At 43.9% G+C, this 19,351-nt stretch overlaps 1 pseudogene; it reads right to left on the bottom strand.

The window, feature by feature from the left end:
• Positions 1-4,902: 4,902 nt before the first annotated feature.
• The window catches only part of LOC128382116 (MAP7 domain-containing protein 2-like), a 39,389-nt pseudogene continuing 24,940 nt past the window's right edge, over positions 4,903-19,351 (bottom strand).

Genomic DNA, 19,351 nt, shown 5'->3' with positions numbered 1-19,351 from the left:
TTTCCTTCCTTCCTTCCTTCTCTCCTTCCTTCCTTCCTCTTTTCCTCCCTCCCTCCTTACTCCTTTCTTTCCTTCCCTCCCTCCTCCCTTCCTTCCTTCCTCTTTTCCTCCCTCCCTCCCTCCTTACTCCTTTCTTTCCTTCTTTCCTTCCCTCCCTCCTCCCTTCTTTCCTTCCTCTTTTCCTTCCTCCCTCCCTCCTTACTCCTTTCCTTCCTTCCCTCCTTCCTCCCTTCCCTCTCTCCTTACTTCCTTCCTCTTTTCCTCCCTCCCGCCTTAATCCTTTCTTTCCTTCCTCCTTCCTTCTCTCCTTACTTCCTTCCTCTTTTCCTCCCTTCCTCCCTCCTTACTCCTTTCTTTCCTTCCTCCCTCCCTTCTCTCCTTACTTCCTTCCTCTTTTCCTCCCTCCCTCCTTACTCCTTTCCTTCCCTCCTTCTCTCCTTCCTTCCTTCCTCCCTCCCTTCTCTCCTTACTTCCTTCCTCTTTTCCTCACTCCCGCCTTAATCCTTTCCTTTCTCCTTCCCTTCTCTCCTTACTTCCTTCCTCTTTTCCTCCCTCCCTCCCTCCTTTCCTTCCCTCCTTCCTCCCGTCCTTCCTCTTTTCCTCCCTCCCATTCAAATATGAATGCTGCCAAATTATCAGATTGTGCTTCAGTGATGAAATAAAGTGACTAAAATCTTTATTTTAAATGCTCAAAAGCTCAAATGCTTCACTATATCTATATCTGCAGGGGTCAAGCAATAATTCATTTGTCACTCCCAATTTTTTGCAGATTTTTAATTTCAGTGCAGCATAAATCCAACACACAGTGATAAATAAAAGTGTCTGCTTGCTCTGAGTCTTATGAATTACTCTACATGTGTAACCTCACACTCGTCATGAACGTCAAAGACTAAACATCTCACACATTTTCTCCCTTCATTCGTCGACTCAACATCATTTTTATACATTTGTTATAATTTTTATATCCGACTCACCGACACAAATGGGCTTGATGAAGTTTTATTGTTCTTTTTTTTTAAATTTTTTTTATTTTTTTATTTTTTATTCAGCAGTTATCCATGCACCACATCTACAATGATATATTCCACCAAGCTGCAGTGTCACAGAGTTTAAGTAATATTAGGATAAACATTATGTCCCTTTATTTTTGCACCTCTTCATATACAGGGGTGGGGGGGGTGGGGGGGGGCGTCCGGGTGGAGAGACCCTCTTACGATGAGATTCAGCAGATAGATTGTGGAGGATTTTTTTTTAATACGGACGGGAAAGGGGAGAGGGGGAGGGGGAGGGAGAGGAAAGCCAAGAGGAGGAGAGGAGCGAGGGAATGTAAAAACCAAAGAGTTGCAGCAGTGGCAGGTAAATACTTTTTCCCTTTTTTCTTTTTTTTTTTGGTGTTTACCTCAGTGTGACACTTTTAAAGAGCAGCAGCAGAGCCCCTTTTTCCACATCTCACATCTGCACTTTTACCCACCAGCCTCTATACTCATCACCTTCAATTCAACTAATTAACATATTAAAAAAAAGAAGAGGGGGGGGGGGGGGGTCTGCAGTTTTACATTCAGTTATTATGATAAACATTATAGGAAGGACAGGAGGAAGGAAAGGAAGGAAGGAAGGAAAGGAGTATAGAGGGAGGGAGCAAGGAAGGAAGGAAAGGAGTAAGGAGGGAGGGAGAGAGGAAAGGAGGAAGGACGTAAAGAGAGAAGGAAGGGAGGAAGGAAAGGAGGAAGGAAGGAAGGAAGGAAGGAAAGGAGTATAGAGGGAGGGAGGAAGGAAAGGAGTATGGAGGGAGGAAGGAAGGAAAGGAGGAAGAAAGGAAGGAAGGAAAGGAGTAAGGAGGGATGGGAGGGAGGAAAAGAGGAAGATTGTAAGGAGAAAAGGAAGGGAGGAAGGAAAGGAGTATGGACGGAGGGAGGAATGAAAGGAGGAAGGAAGGAAGGAAAGGAGTAAGGAAGGAGGGAGGCAGCAAGGAAGGAAGGACATGAGTAAGGATGAAAAGAGGAAGGAAGGAAGGAAGGAAGCAAGGAAGGATGGAAGGAATTGAGGAAAGAAGTACGGAAAGAGAGGAAGAACGAAGGAGAATAATCCCACAGTGTCTTCTTCACATCCTTCTCATCTGTTTCTGGATGTTTCTCTCTCTTCTCTTTTCCACTGATGTTTTTTTCTTCTATGTGGAAAAGGGGCTTTTAAAACAGCGAAAGTGCACACATGCTGGATGACACACACACACACACACACACACACACACACACACACACACACACACACACACACACACTGCGTCTGGGTGTTTCGGATGCTGACTGACTGCACAGAGGTTTAAGGCCTCAGAGGTGATGAGCTGTGAGGTGAACGCTGTTTTTTTTTTTTTAACACCAGAGTCTGTTTAGTTTGTCTTGTTTGAGTTTGGTGAGGTATTTTTTTCTTTCTTTTTAAAGTTTAGGGGGGGGGGGGGGGGGGTGAGGGGGCAGAGGGGGGGTGAAGTGGAGATACAAGCGTCTTCAGAGCAGTGAAACACACAACTATACTGTAAGTGCACACTATGAACTGCAGCTAGCGTGGTTACAGTCAGTGCTGGAGACAAATACACAAACATACTGTTTCCTGACCTGCAGATAAAAAGACAGGATTTTATATATATAGAGTTGTTTTTTAACCCCCCCACCCGCCACCTTTTTTTCCCCTCCCCTCCTCCCCTCTTGGATTGTTTCTCCTCCACAAAAAAAAAGAAAAAAAAAGAAGTCCATTGACGAGCAGCAGAGAAACCGAAGCAGATAGGCTACGTGTTACGAGTTATAATATCAGATATCAGTCAGTTTTCATGGTTTTTTCTCTTCAGCATCAGGATGACAGGAAGTCTACAGCAGACTGGAGTTTGTTTGGGGTGGGGTGGGGGCGAGGGGGGGGGGGGGGGGGCATCGGAGACACTGACAGAAAAAAAGAGAGTAAGAGAAAGGAGAAAGATTCCCACACGATCTGCAGGAGTTCATCATACAGCTACCATTTACATTGAACAGCTCGACTATGGTAGCTGAAAGGGGAATTGCGTCCTTTCAAAATAAGAGTAGGAGGAAGAGGAGGAAGAAGAGGAGGACGAAGGGGAAGGATTAACTGGGGGCGGGGGGGGCGGGGGGGATTCCCACGATCTGCAGGAGTTCAACACGCAGCTACCATTTACATTGAACAGCTCGACTATGGTAGCTGAAAGGGAATTGCGTCCTTTCAAAATAAGAGTCAGAGGAAGAGGTGGAGGAGGAGGAGGACGAAGGGGAAGGATAAACCGGGGGGCGGGGGGGGGGGGATTCCCACGATCTGCAGGAGTTAAACACACAGCTACCATTTACATTGAACAGCTCGACTATGGTAGCTGAAAGGGAATTGCGTCCTTTCAGAATAAGAGTAGGAGGAAGAGGAAGAGGAAGAGGAGGAGGAGGAAGAAGAGGAGGAAGAGGAGGAGGATAAAATGGGGGGGGGGATTCCCACAATCTGCAGGAGTTCAACACACAGCTACCATTTACATTGAATAGCTCGACTATGGTAGCTGAAAGGGAATTGCGTCCTTTCAAAATAAGAGTAGGAGGAAGAGGAGGAAGAAGAGGAGGAAGAGGAGGAGGATAAAATGGGGGGGGGGGGATTCCCACGATCTGCAGGAGTTCATCACACAGCTACCATTTACATTGAACAGCTCGACTACGGTAGCTGAAAGGGAAATGCGTCCTTTCAAAATAAGAGTAGGAGGAAGAGGAGGAAGAAGAGGAGGAAGAGGAGGAGGATAAAATGGGGGGGGGGGGGGGGGGGGGACTCCCACACGATCTGCAGGAGTTAAACACACAGCTACCATTTAAATTGAACAACTCGACTATGGTAGCTGAAAGGAAATTGCGTCCTTTCAAAATAAGAGTAGGAGGAAGAGGTGGAGGAGGAGGAGGAAGAGGAGGAGGATGAAGGGGAAGGATAAACTGGGAGGGGGGGGGGAATTCCCACGATCTGCAGGAGTTCAACACACAGCTACCATTTACATTGAACAGCTCGACTATGGTAGCTGAAAGGGGAATTGCGTCCTTTCAAAATAAGAGTAGGAGGAAGAGGAGGAGGATGAAGGGGAAGGATAAACTGCTACAGAACTGCTTTCTCCTGTCTCTAAGATGATGACAGACTCCAACACCAGCACTCAAGTCGGATCTATTTACAGTAGTTTTACAAAAGCAGGGACGATATAGAGAGAAAGAGAAAGAGAGAGAGAAAGAGAGAGATAGAGAGACATAGAGAAAGAGATAGAAAGAGAGAGAGAGAGAGAGAGAGAGATTAAAGCAGATTGATGACACTCAGGTGATAAAAGTTTTTGTGCAAAGGCGATGCAGATGAGCAAAATTGGCTTCGACAGGAACAGGAACAGGAACAGATGTTATTTTAGATGCAACAAAAGCAAAGGTTTATTTTAAAGTGTGCAGATTGATTGTGAAATATAGCTTTTATTATAATATTCTGGTTTTCTAAGGTAGTTTTTTTTTTTTCTTCAGATGCATAAATAGAACCGTGACGTTGAAAGTTTAAAGTTGTTTCTCGGTCTCTTTTTTTAGAGAAATTGATTTTTCACTTGACAGACATGCATGAATGATGTGACCCTTCCTCCTTCTTCTTCTTCTTCTTCTTCTCTCTCTCTCTCTGTGGAGTTTCAGACTTATTATTTATTACTTTATGATTTTAGTCAAAGTTGCTCATCTGCACGGTCTTATAATGTTTGTGGCCAGAAGCGTTAACAGTAGTTTGTGTTGTTTTTTGTTTTAATACAGATGAAGAAGAAAGTGTCGAGCGGTCGAGCGGTCGTAGTTCCTCGTGGAAATGATGATGATGATGATGATTGTTGTTCATGTTGTTGTTGCAGAAGGAAGAAGGTGACGGTCTGTTTCTCCTCTTCACACCGAAGCCGAACATCTCCTAAAAACACACAGAGTCAAACACTGAGAACTTTAAAGTAGATTAAATTTATAATCTCATCATCATTTTACAGTTTTTATGTTATTGGAGTGATCTTAAATGGTTCTTATGAGAATAACCATTGATGATGATGGTGATGATGCGTTCAAGTCACAATGAAGGCGTCGTAATTACAAGCTTCTGACTCGTAGAGAGCATTTATATCAACATTTATATTAATAATTATGACTGGAAACTGAGATTTTTGCATTTAATAAACATAAAAGCAGCTTAAAAACCACATCAGCCAAAGTCAAAGCAGCTCAATTTCATTAAACCCCAATTTAATAAAATTAAAATTAAGTTATTGTTCACCTTTGATGTATGACAGTATGTTAAAAATCTACTGAAACGTGTGTAATATATAATATAATGGATATAATATCATTTTGTATTAACAGAGAGTCAAACACTGAGGACTTTAAAGTAGATTAAATTTATAATCCTATCATGATTTTACAGTTTTTATGTTATTGGAGTGATTTTAAATGGTTCTTATGAGAATAACCATTGATGATGATGGTGATGCGTTCAAGTCACATTGAAGGCGTTGTAATTACAAGCTTCTGACTCGTAGAGAGCTTTTATATCAACATGTACGTTAATAATTACGACTTTAACCTTCGTATCGTCCTCCCGGGTCAAATTTTTGACTGTTCCTTCTTTCCTCCCTCCCTTCCTCCCTCCTTTCCTTCCTTCTTCCTCTGTTCCATCCTTCCTTCCTCCCTCCCTTCCTTCCTTCTTCCTCCCTTCTTTCCTTGACTTGAGGACAACAGGAGGGTTAAAACCAGGCGGGGAGTTCCTGTCCTCTGAAATGAGGCCAACCAGGAAGTACCTTAGAGCTGCATTCTATCAAAAGGCCACCAGGGGGCGACCGTCTCTATACAAGTCAATGGAGAATTCACCAACTTCTCACTTGATTTCTAACCTCAGTAAACGTTTTCAAAATGTGTTTATGGTCTCAATCGCTAGTTTAAAGCCTTCTTCAATGCAGTATGATGTTCATTTGGGACATTTTGGCCTCCCTGATTTTATATGTGACGATAAAGCAGGGTATGCATTAGGGCGTGGCTACGTCCTGATTGACAGGTTGATTGACCAATGTCCTTGAGATCCATCCCTTGCAACCATAGCAACCTCCCCGCTCCGCCCATGGCCCCGCCTCATGCCCATATAAGTAGAATCCGTGTTTTTATTTCTCCCAGCATGCACCTGAAATTTTCAAGATGGCCGCTGCCTAGATTCAAAACTATTGGCTTCCGAGCAGCAGTCCACAAACCAATGGGTGACGTCACGGATGTTACGTCCATTTCTTCTATACAGTCTATGGTTAAAACCCAAAGAAACATGGACGCCTCACACAGATTAAATTAATTTAACCCAAATTTTATAAAATTAAAACTAATTTATTGTCCACCATTGATGCACAACAGCAGCTTGCAGCACATTTTCTAAACATATCCTTATTTTATCAATTTTTGTCCTTTAATTTGTTCTTTCTCATCATTTTTTTAACTCTTCTTCTTTACATTCAGCCTGTCAATCAAACTGTAAATCACTTTAAACTACATTAACCTGAATAAAAGCTGCTATTTAAATAAACTTTGATTGATTAATTGATATGAAATGTCCAATTAATGCTTACGACTTATTGTTTCCTAAATAAATGTTCTTTTTCTTGATGTCTCTTCTTAATCATCTTGTGTTTTTTTTATAATTAACCCTTTATAGGACACTCACTGAAAGGAAGGGAGGAACGAAGGAAGGAAGGAAGGGAAGGAAGGAGGGAGGAAGGAAAGGAAGGAAGGACGGAGGAAAGAAGGAAGGAAGGAAGGTAGGGGGAGGAAAGAAAGAGAGAAGAGGGAGGGAGGAAGGGAAGAAAGAAGGAAGGAAGAAAGAAGAAAGGGGGATGGAGGAAGGAAAGAAGGAAGGGAGGAGAGAAGGTGGGAGGGAGGAAGAACTGATAGAAGGAAGGAAAGGAAGGGAGGAAGGACAGAAAGAAGGGGGGAGGGAGGAAGGACAGATGGAAGGAAGGAAAGGCAGGAAGGACGGAGGAAATAAGGAACGAGGGAGGGAGAAAGGAAAAGAGGAAGGGAAGAAAGAAAGAAGGCAGGGAGGAAGGAAAGGAATGAAAGAAGGAAGAAGGAAGGAAAGGAGGGAGGAAAAAGGAAGGAAGGAAAGAAGGAAGGAAGGAAGGATATTTCGGGATATTTACAGAAGTTACCGAATATAATTATTTGCCCAATTAGTTATTTTTATTATTCTAACTAACCTTCAGCTTCAGTGTGTCTCTACCTGCTGGCTACTACACGTCCAGTTTGCTCGTGCTGCTGCTGACGCTGTGGATGAGCTGCGAGGATTCGGAGGCGGCGCAGTACCCTTGGATCAGCAGGTTCTTGTTGAGGTCTCCGACCCCGCTGCCGGCCTGCAGCTTGGGGTACGGGGGCGTCTCGGCGGCCTGACGCTGCTCTCGCCCGTGGGCGTCCAGGTCCATCAGGTGCTCCAGAGGGCAGCCGTCCGTTCCCTCGGTAACGGGAGAAAACTCCTGAGCGCTGGCCTGCTCGTCCCTGGAAACCGGACTGATGGAGACAGATGGAGAACTTAAAGAAACAATGACGACACAGACATAAGTTTTAAGATGTCAACATTAAATTTTAGGGATTAATTTTCCTTCCACGTTTGCTTTTGATGCCTCCGTCAAGTTGTCTTTCAACTTATTAACTGTCTAGTAGCACTTCTGTTGCTTTTTATAAATGCTAATATGTTTATTGTCTAAGTCTTGCTTATTTATGGTCTGATAGTTTGTTAGTTGTGTCTGGTGTAATCAGTTTTGTTGATGTTGGTGTTGCTGCTTAGGGTCAAGGAAGGAAGGGAGGGAGGAAGATGGAAGGTAAGGAGGGAGGAAAGGAGGGAGGAAGAAGGAAGGAAGGTAGGAAGATGGAAGGAAAGGAGGGAGGAGGAAGGAAGGAAGGGAGGAAGAAGGCAGGACAGAGGAAAGAAGGAAGGAAGGAAGGAAGATGGAAGGAAAGGAGGGAGGAGGAAGGAAGGGAGGGAGGAAGAAGGCAGGACAGAGGAAAGAAGGAAGGAAGGAAGGAAGATGGAAGGAAAGGAGGGAGGAGGAAGGAAGGAAGGGAGGAAGAAGGCAGGACAGAGGAAAGAAGGAAGGAAGGAAGGAAGGGAGGAAGAAGGCAGGACAGAGGAAATAAGGAAGGAATTAATCTGTCACACTGTCTGGTGTAATCAGTTTTGTTGATGTTGATGCTTAACCCTCCTGTTGTCCTCGAGTCAAGGAAGGAAGGGAGGATGGAAGGAAGGGAGGAGGGGAAGGACGGGAAGGAGGAAGGATGGGAGAAAGAAGGAAGGAAGGGAAGAAGATAGAAGGAGAGGAGGAAGAAGGAAGGAGGAAGGAAGGGAGGGAGGATGGAAAGGAGAAAGGAAGGGAGGAAGAAGGAAAGGAGGAAGGAAGGGAGGAAGAAGGAAGGAAAGGAGGGAGGAAGAAGGGAGGAAGGAAGAAAGAAGGGAAGGAGGAAAGGAAGGGAGGAAGATGGAAGGAAGGGATGAGGGAGGGGAGGAGGGAAGGGAGGAAGAAGGGAGGAAGAAAGGGAGGAAGGAAGGAAGGAAGATGGAAGGACAGATGAAAGGAAGGACGGTAGGAAAGGAAAGAAGGAACAGTCAAAACTGACGGAGGACGAGTCTTTGTTAGCTTGTGTGTTAGCATGTTTGGATTTTTGCTTTTATTCAGATTTAGCCTTCTTATTTTTTTTTTTTTTAAATGTATTCTTTAAATGCCTAAAACTAAATCTCTTTATATTCCTTTAGGGTGAATATCAGTATCAATATCAGTCCAGGGAAATTATTATTTTATTAATATGAATTGTCCCTGATTTCTAAACCTTTAAATAAAATAATTAAATAATTGATTTCCATTTTTTTTAGATCATTTTTCCCCCTTATTATTTTTTAGATTTATATGATAACAAATGTGATAAAAAATAAAATAAAACAGATCTGGATGATTCATAAACTCTTTTCTTCCTTTATTGTGAGACACTTCGTACATGATTGAGTGTTTCTGGCGGAGCGTTGCTGGCAGGTGATGACAATGAGATGCAAGACTGGAGACAAAGAGGCCAGGACTTTATTGGTATGTGCGGAGTCACGTCAATGCAGTGAAATACTGAAACAGCAGATACAGTGAGACAAAACCAAACCACCGGCCGAGGAAGGAAGGGAGGAGGGATGGAAGGAAAGGAAGGGAGGAAGGAAAAGAAGGGAGGATGGAAGGAAGGATGGATGGAAGGGAGAAGGAAGAAGAGAGGAAAGGAGGAAGATGAAAGGAAAGGGGGGAGGAAGGAAGGAAGGGAGGAAGATGAAAGGAAAGGGGGGGAGGAAGGAAAGGGAGGAAGGAAGGATGAAAGGAGGAAGGATGAAAGGAGGAAGGAAGGAAGGAAGAAGGAAGAAGGAAGGAAGAAGGAAGGGATGAGGGAAGGGAGGAGGGAAAGAAGGAAGGGAGGAAGAAGGAAGGAAGGAAGGATCGAAGGAAGGATGGAAGGGAGGAAGAAGAGAGGAAGTGAGGAAGAAGGGAGGAAAGGAGGAAGGGAGGAAGATGGAAGGAAAGGAAGGGAGGAAGAAGGAAGGAAGGAATGAGGGAAGGAAGGGAGGAAGAAGGAAGGAAGGATGGAAGGGAGGGAGGAAGAAGGAAGGGATGAGGGAAGGGAGGAAAGGAGGAAGGAAGGGAGGAAGAAGAAAGGAAGGGAGGAAGAAGGAAGGGAGGAAGAAGGGAGGAAAGGAGGAAGGAAAGGAGGAAGGGAGGAAGAAAGATGGAAGGAAGGAAGGGAGATGGAAGGAAAGGGGGGAGGAAGGAAGGACGGATGGAAGGAAGGGAGGGAAGAAGGAAGGAAGGGAGGAAGAAGGAAGGAAGGATGTAAGGGAGGAAGAAGGAAGGGATGAGGGAAGGGAGGAAAGGAGGAAGGAAGGAAGGAAGGGAGGAAGAAGAAAGGAAGGGAGGAAGATGGAAGGAAGGATGGAAGGGAGGAAGAAGGGAGGAAAGGAGGAAGGAAGGGAGGAAGGGAGGAAGGATGGAAGGAAGGAAGGGAGGAAGAAGAAAGGAAGGATGAAAGGAGGAAGGATGGAAGGGAGGAAGGAAAGGGAGGAAGATGGAAGGAAAGGAGGAAGAAGAGAGGAAGAAGGAAGGAAGGGAGGAAGATGAAAGGAAAGGGGGGGAGGAAGGAAAGAGGGGAAGAAGGAAGGAAGGATGGAAGGGAGGAAGAAGGGAGGAAAGGAAAGGAGGAAGAAGGAAGGGATGAGGGAAGGGAGGAGGGAAGGAAAGAAGGAAAGAAGGAAGGAAGGAAGGAAGGGATGAGGGAAGGTAGGGATGAGGGAAGAGAGGAGGGAAGGAAGGAAGGGAGGGAGGAAGGGAGGAAGAAGGAAGGAAGGATGGAAGGGAGGAAGAAGGAAGGGATGAGGGAAGGGAGGAAAGGAGGAAGGAAGGGAGGAAGGGAGGAAGGGAGGAAGAAGAGAGGAAGAAGGAAGGAAGGGAGGAAGATGAAAGGAAAGGGAGGAAGATGAAAGGAAAGGGGGGAGGAAGGAAGGAAGGATGGAAGGGAGGAAAGAAGGACAGAAGAAAGGAAGGAAGGAAGGATGGAAGGGAGGAAGAAGAGAGGAAAGGAGGAAGGAAAGGATGAAGAAGGAAGGAAAGGGAGTAAGATGGAAGGAAAGGGAGGAAGATGAAAGGAAAGAAGGAAGGGAGGAGGAAGGAAGGAAGGATGGAAGGGAGGAAAAAGGGAGGAAAGGAAGGAAGGATGGAAGGGATGAAGAAGAGAAGAAAGAGGAAGGAAGGGAGGAAGGAAGGAAGATGAAAGGAAGGGAGGAAGATGGAAGGAAGGATGGAAGGAAGGATGGGAGGAAGGAAGGAAGGAAGGAAGGGAGGAAGAAATAAAATATATATAAAATCATCTTCTGCAGTGTGAGTGAGGCCTGAAGCAGCAGCAGCATCGTCTCACCTGACGTCCATGGACTGGACTCCGTCGGAGAGCTCGTCCACGAAGCTTTTATTCTCCAGGGGTCCGAGCAGGATGACGGGGGCTTCGGCCGGAGTCGGAGCGTCTTCGTCCAAACCTGCAGCGCTCTCGGCTCTCGCGTCAGACGCTGGAGACGTCGAGACACAAAGTTAGTTTTTATATATACAGATAAATATGAAAAACTGAGGAGCAGTCAAAATACTGATAGAACCAATTAGGGTTGATTTTAAAGACTAATAATAAAGAGATTATGTTCTACTTGATTATGTTCTGTTCTGTTCTATTGTGTTCTGTTCTATTGTGTTCTGTTCTATTATGTTCTGTTCTATTATGTTCTATTATGTTCTGTTCTATTATGTTCTGTTCTATTATGTTCTATTGTGTTCTGTTCTATTATGTTCTATTGTGTTCTGTTCTACTGTGTTCTGTTCTATTCTGTTCTACTGTGTTCTGTTCTACTGTGTTCTGTTCTATTCTGTTCTATTGTGTTCTGTTCTACTGTGTTCTGTTCTATTCTGTTCTACTGTGTTCTGTTCTACTGTGTTCTGTTCTATTCTGTTCTATTGTGTTCTGTTCTACTGTGTTCTGTTCTATTCTGTTCTACTGTGTTCTGTTCTATTGTGTTCTGTTCTACTGTGTTCTACTGTGTTCTGTTCTATTGTGTTCTGTTCTACTGTGTTCTGTTCTACTGTGTTCTGTTCTACTGTGTTCTGTTCTATTCTGTTCTATTGTGTTCTGTTCTACTGTGTTCTGTTCTATTCTGTTCTATTGTGTTCTGTTCTACTGTGTTCTGTTCTACTGTGTTCTGTTCTACTGTGTTCTGTTCTATTGTGTTCTGTTCTATTCTGTTCTACTGTGTTCTGTTCTATTGTGTTCTGTTCTATTGTGTTCTGTTCTACTGTGTTCTGTTCTACTGTGTTCTGTTCTATTCTGTTCTATTGTGTTCTGTTCTACTGTGTTCTGTTCTATTGTGTTCTGTTCTATTGTGTTCTGTTCTACTGTGTTCTGTTCTATTGTGTTCTGTTCTACTGTGTTCTACTGTGTTCTGTTCTATTGTGTTCTGTTCTACTGTGTTCTGTTCTACTGTGTTCTGTTCTACTGTGTTCTGTTCTATTCTGTTCTATTGTGTTCTGTTCTACTGTGTTCTGTTCTATTCTGTTCTATTGTGTTCTGTTCTACTGTGTTCTGTTCTACTGTGTTCTGTTCTACTGTGTTCTGTTCTACTGTGTTCTGTTCTATTGTGTTCTGTTCTACTGTGTTCTGTTCTATTCTGTTCTACTGTGTTCTGTTCTATTGTGTTCTGTTCTATTGTGTTCTGTTCTACTGTGTTCTGTTCTACTGTGTTCTGTTCTATTCTGTTCTATTGTGTTCTGTTCTACTGTGTTCTGTTCTATTGTGTTCTGTTCTACTGTGTTCTGTTCTATTGTGTTCTATTGTATTATGTTCTATTGTGTTCTTGTTCTACTGTGTTCTGTTCTATTGTGTTCTGTTCTATTCTGTTCTACTGTGTTCTGTTCTATTGTGTTCTGTTCTATTCTGTTCTACTGTGTTCTGTTCTATTGTGTTCTACTGTGTTCTGTTCTATTGTGTTCTGTTCTATTCTGTTCTATTGTGTTCTGTTCTACTGTGTTCTGTTCTATTGTGTTCTGTTCTATTCTGTTCTACTGTGTTCTGTTCTATTGTGTTCTATTGTATTCTGTTCTATTGTGTTCTTGTTCTATTGTGTTCTGTTCTTTCCTGTTCTGTTCTACTCTATTGTGTTCTGTTCTATTCTAGTATGTTCTGTTCTGTTCTATTGTGTTCTGTTCTGTTGTATTATGTTCTATTGTGTTCTGTTATATTATGTTCTATTGTATTATGTTCTATTGTGTTCTATTGTATTATGTTCTATTGTGTTCTTGTTCTATTGTGTTCTTGTTCTATTGTGTTCTTGTTCTATTCTATTCTGTTCTTTCCTGTTCTGTTCTACTCTATTGTGTTCTGTTCTATTCTACTATGTTCTATTCTGTTCTATTATTTTCCACTGATAAACAGCTGTTATGGATCTGTGATGGTCCTGTAATGGTTCTGTAGTGGTTCTGTAATTGTTCTGTGATGGTTCTGTGATGGTTCTGTGATGGATCTGTGATGGATCTGTATTGGCCCTATATTGGTTCTATATTGGTTCTGTAATGGTTCTGTAATGGTTCTGTGATGGTCCTGTGATGGTTCTGTAATTGTTCTGTGATGGTTCTGTGATGGCCCTGTAATGGTTCTGTAATTGTTCTGTGATCGTTCTGTGATGGATCTGTAATGGTTCTGTAATTGTTCTGTAATGGTTCTGTGATGGTCCTGTAATGGTTCTGTAGTGGTTCTATATTGGTTCTCTGGTTCTTTGGGTCAGAGGGTTCATTAGTTGCTGCAGTATTCTCAGAGTTGTAATGACACACATCGGCCACTAGGAGGCAGCGTTCTCCTGCTGTTCTCACTCTGCTGAGTCACACTGCAGCTGAGACGCATCACAGCGATTTATACTCAACTCGTTACAGGACAGGAACCAGATTAATAACGACCGACACCAACGTTACATCCTGATAGATTAAATTAAATAAATCCATAAAGGACACGACGGCAAAAAAATATAAAATAAAAGTAAAATAAAATAAAAGTAAAGGAAGGAAACAGAAATGACTTTACAGACATTTATTTCTGCATCATCAGGGTGTGTCTGTGTTTATTATTCACCTGCAGCACCAGACGGAGTATCCACCTCACTCTTTCTTGTTCTCTTCATTATTTCTTCAATTCTCTGTAAAAAAAAAAGAAGAAGAAGAAAAAAACAGATGAAGCTGAGTCACAAATGTCTTCACAACAAAACACAACCAGCAGCTGAGACACAAAACTGGATTTTCTTCAGTATTAATGATGAAAATGTTCCTTTTTTTCTCTCCTCCATGTTGGAAGGAGGGAAAGGAGGGAGGAAGGAAGGAGGAAAGGAAGGAGGGAAAGGAGGGAGGGAGGAAGGACGGATGAAGGATGGAAGGAAAGGAGGGAGGAAGGAAGGAAGGAAAGGAGGAGGGAAAGGAGGGAGGAAGGAAGGATGGAAAGGAGGAGGGAAAGGAGGGAGGAATGAAGGAGGGAAAGGAGGGAAGGAAGGAAGGAAGGAAGGAAGGAAAGGAGGGAGGAAGGAAGGAGGGAAGGAGGAAGGAAGGATGGAAGGGAGGAAAGAGGGAAAGGAGGAAGGAAGGAAGGAAGGAAGGAAGGGAGGAAGGAAGGAAGGAAGGAAAGGAGGGAAGGGAGGGAGGAAGGAAGGATGGAAGGGAGGAAGGAAGGAAGGAAGGAAAGAAGGAAGGATGGAAGGGAGGAAGGAAAGGAGGGAAAGAAAGATGAAGTCTAATTTCTGATCACATGATCAGTCTGAAACTAATAATGTGTCTTATGAAGTGAAGATACTACTAAGGCCAAGGAGGGAAAAACACTTCTTTCTTTACCGCTCACCTCAAGATATATGAATGTAAACGGTTGCTATGGTTACCCACAAGTCTCCCCTTTACATGCATGCTCACTTTATGATACTTTCATGCAGTTTTTAGCTTTAAACCGTGCAGTATATAAATGTGCTATTGTCACCTATTCTACACATTTGCAACCTTTGAACTGCAATCATTGGGAATATAAATTAAGCAGATTTTAATCCAGTCCAGTGTGTGTTGATGTTAGTCGCCATAGCAACCGTTTAATTTCTTAAAAAGAGATACTATAACTGGGAAAAACTTGACACACATCCATGAGCTGCATCTCAGATTAATCTTAAAGTTTTAAAGCTTCCAGATGATTTATATCACCTCTATGTGGCAGATACTGCTGATCTGCTATTTCCCCCTATAAACCCTCAGCCCCCCCCCCCCCTCCCTAAATGTTTGGTCTCTCGGGGTTTAAATCGATGTGTCTCTACGTGTCTCTACCTTCTTCCTCTGCAGCCTCTCCTGCTCCTCCTGGATGTGCAGCTGCTCTCTCTCCTGTCGCTTCCTCTCGGCTTCTCTTTGAGCTCGCAGGAACGCTTCCTCCCTCTGAAAAACACACACAGACAATCCTTTACTCTCACTCTGTTCCTCTACGACGATGCTTCACCCTCCTGGTGTCCTCGAGTCAAGGAAGGAAGGGAGAAGGAAGGAAGGAAGGAAGGAAGGAAGGGAGGAAAGAAGGGAGGAGGGAAGGAAGGAATTTACCTTCCTGTCGTCCTGCCGGGTCAAATTGACCCCGTCTGTTTTGACTGTTCCTTCTTTCCTTCCTTCCTCCCTTCCTCTTTTCCTTTCTCCCTCCCTCCTTCCTTGTTTCCTCCCTCCCTCCTACCTTCTTACTTCTTCCCTTCCTTCCTTCTTTCCTTCCTTCTTCCTCCCTTCCATCATCCCTTCTTTCCTCCTTTCCTTCCTTCTTCCTCTCTTCCATCATCCCTTCCTTCCTCCCTTCCTTCTGTCCTCCCTTTCCTCCCTCTCTCCTTTTTTCCTTCCTTCCTCCCTCCTTCCTTCTTCCTCCCTCCCTCCTACCTTCCCTTTTCCTCCCTTCCATCCTCCCTTCCTTCCTCCCTTCCTTCCTCATTTCCTTCTTTCTTCCTCCCTCCCTTCCTTCATCCTCCCTTCCTTCCTCCCTCCCTCCCTCCTTTCCTTCCTTCTTCATCCCTTCCTCCCTCCCATCCTTCCTCCTTTCCTCCCTCCTTCCTCCCTTCCTTCCTTGACTTGAGGACAACAGGAGGTGTAAACCCTTTAATCACGTTTTCTCTCCTGACCTCTTTGTCCAGCTGATCCTGCATGTCCTTCCATCGCTGCTCCTTCTGTCGTCTCTCCTCCTCCTCTCTGCTCCTTCTCTCCTCCTCCCGTCTCACTCGCTCCTCCTCCGCCTGCAGCGCCGCTCTCTCCTGCTGCTCCTTGGCCTCCTGCTTCCTCCTCAGCTCCTCCTCAGCTCTCAGCCTGGAGGAGCAAATCCAGTTACAAGATTAAACTACTACTACTGATGAACACGTTTTAAATTGGTTTAAACTAAATATTCAAAGTCAAAGTGTGGAAAGTACATTTATAATTTAACATATTTTGGTGTTATGTTCATTTTGGGTCATTTTTAAGGAAGGAAACCCTAAATTCTTTCATTCCAGCTTCTTAAATGTGAATATTTTCTAGTTTCTAGTTTCTTAAATAATAATAATAATAATATTGGTAAACTGAATTAGGTTTTAACTTAACTTCTAACTAAGGAAGGAAGGAAGGAAGGAGGGAGAAAAGAGGAAGGGAGGAAGGAAAGAAGGAAGGAAGGAGGGAGAAAGGAGGGAGGGAGGAAGGAAGGAAGAAAAGGAGGAAGGAAGGATGGAAGGAAGGAAGGAAGGAGGGAGGAAGGAAGGAATGAAGTAAAGGAGGGAAAGAAGGAAGGAAGGAAGGAAGGAAGGAAGGAAGGAAGGAAAGGAGGGAGGAAGGAAGGAAGGAAGTAAAGGAGGGAAGAAGGAAGGAAGGATGGAAAGGAAGGATGGAAAGGAGAGAGGAAGTAAGGAAGGAAAGGAAGGAGGAAGGAACGAAAGGAGGGAGGAAGGAAGGATGGAAGGAAGGAAGGAAGGAAGAAGGAAAGGAGGGATGGAAAGACAGATAACAGAAGATTCTCTAGTTATTATAAATATATCTTCTGTTACAGCAGCTGAAATGATCTATAATGTATCTACAGTATATTTATGTGTGTGTGTGTGTGTGTGTGTGTGTGTGTATGTGTGTATGTGTGTGTGTGTGTGTGTGTGTGTGTGTGTGTGTGTGTGTGTGTGTGTGTGTGTGTGTATGTACCTCTCTTCCTCCTGCCGTTGTCTCTCCTCCTGCTCCTTCTGTATTCGGGCCAGACGACGTCGCTCCGCCAGCAGTCTGGACGCTTCCTCTGCATCCGTCGTTCCTCCAACGCTCCGACCGGTGGGCGTGCTCGGAGACTCTGAGTGAGGAGGAGGAGAAGAAGAAGAATAAATAAAGAGATGAAGACAAAGAAGAATTTTCTCACCCAGATGTGCAGTAATATTACAATGATTCCTTGTAATATAATTAATTAAAACACAATAAGATAATATAAGCCAGATATATTCACAAATATAAAAAAATGACTTAAAACATACCTTTACCACAAAGCTTTTTAGTTAATCTGTGTTTTAGACTTGTTTTATTTAGTTTTACTTTTTAAATTTATTTAACTTTAATCTCTTCTTACTTGTACTTGTTTGCTCTTGTTTTATTGCTTCAAATATAAAACACTCAGAGCTGCACTGTATGTATGAAAGATGTTATATAAATAAAGGAAGGATTATTATTATTAGAATTAAATATTTCATAGATTTTGGGCTGCAGACCCTCAATGACATGAGTAGATGACCAAATTTATGCCACAATGTCGACAATGCAGAAATATAATGTGTAAATCTTTTTTGCAGAGCTCTCAGGATGAATGTTTGTGTTGCAGCATCACAGAGTTTAAACATGACTACCTCCTGTTGTCCTCAAGTCAAGGAAGGAAGGGAGGAAGAAGGAAGGAAAGGAGGAAGGAAGGAAGGAGAGAAAGGAGGGAGGAAGGAAAGGAGGAAAGAAAAGGAAAGGAAGGAAGGACGGAGGAAATAAGGAAAGAAGGAAGGTAGGAGGGAGGGAGGAAAGAAGGAAGGAGGGAGGGAGGGAGAAAGGAAAAGAGAAAGGGAGGAAAGAAGAACAGAGGAAAGAAGGTAGGGGGGAGGAAAGAAAGAGAGAAGGGAGGGAAGGAGGGAGGGAGGAAGGAAGGGAAGAAAGAAAGAAAGAAAGAAAGAAAGAAAGAAAGAAGGAAGGAAGGAAGGAAGGAAGGAAAGGAGGGAGGGAGGAATGAAAGGGAAGGAGGGAGGGAGGAAGGACGGGGGAAAGAAGGAAAGAAGGTAGGAGGGAGGGAGGAAACAAGGAAGGAGGGAGGGAGGAAGGAAAGGAAGGAAGGAACAGTCAAAACAGACGGGGTCAATTTGACCCAGGAGGACGACAGGAAGGTTAATAATCTTATTAATCCTAAATCCTCTGAGTTCTTTAATATCTCTTCTATAATCTGTCTTTACCTGCGGTCAGTTCTCTGCTGGTGGATTTGGGGATCTTCTTCTCTGAGGTCTCAGATTTGGTGGATTTCCTCTCCAGGGTGCCGTGACCTTTGACCTCGATGTGGCCCCTGTCGTCGGTGCCGGGGGTGTTGGCCCTCTGCCGGATCGGAGAGGGGGGGGTACTGACCGGGGGAGCAGGGAGACTGGGCCCGACTCCTGTTCGATCTCACCCTGAAAACCGACCGACAATGATGAGAGCCACATTAAGACACCTGTATGAGTATGTGTGTGTGTGTGTGTGTGTGTGTGTGTGTGTGTGTGTGTGTGTGTGTGTGTGTGTGTGTGTGTGTGTGTGTGTGTGTGTGTGTGTGTGTGTGTGTGTGTGTGTGTGTGCTGTACCGTTTCGGTGTGGCAGGGCCTTTGCTGTTGGCCCTGAAGGAGGAGCTCCGGGCCGGTGTGTTCGGTGTTTCCCCCTGCAAAAGTCACATTATACAAATATTAAAATATATATTACTGTAAATAAATGATTAAAAAATGACTCGATAATGTTTGTTAGACGTAGTTATTGTAATAATAATGATATTGAAGCCTCTCTCTGGGTCTGCTGTCCTTCATGGTCAGCTCTTATCTCAGGGAGTAGTAGCTTTATCTGTTGTTTTGAATTGTTTCTTCTTCTTGTCCTTGGCAGTAGCCGCCAAAAGCAAACTGAAAAACTAAATAGAAATAAAAACTAATGAAAATTTAAAAACTATAATAACCCTGGTACGAACGAGGACAATAGGTTAAAGTTAAGCAGAATGGAGTTTAAGGTCCAGCAAACCCAAAATGTAAAGTCCCCATATGAGGACGCAGCAGGTTAACCCTTAAACAGGCAACGTGCACCAGGAGATACAGACTCTTTAACCTTCCTGTTGTCCTCCCGGGTCCTTCCTCTGTCCATCCTCTGTCCTTCCTTCCTTCCTTCCTTCCTTCCTTCCTTCCTTTCTTCCTTCCTTCCTTCCTCAGATCTAAGTTCAGCTGTTAGGGTAAATGTTCCCTCCTTCTGTCCTTTCTTCCTTCCTTCACCTGTCCTTCCTTTCTTCCTTCCTTCATCTGTTCTTCCTTCCTTCCTTCCTTCCTTCCTTCCTTCCTTCCTTCCTTCCTTCCTTCCTTCCTTCTTTCCTTCCTCCCTCCCTCCCTCTCTCCCTCCCTTCCTCCTTTCCATCTTTCTTCCTCCCTCCTTCCTTTCCTTCCTTCTTCCTCCCTTCCTTCCCTTCTTCCCTCCTTTCCTTCCTTCTTCCCTCCTTTCCTTCCTACCTTCCTTCCTCCCTCC

This window comes from Scomber japonicus, chromosome 21, assembly GCF_027409825.1.
Source record: "Scomber japonicus isolate fScoJap1 chromosome 21, fScoJap1.pri, whole genome shotgun sequence".
NCBI lineage: Eukaryota > Metazoa > Chordata > Actinopteri > Scombriformes > Scombridae > Scomber > Scomber japonicus.
This window is presented reverse-complemented; position numbering and strand designations above follow the sequence as displayed.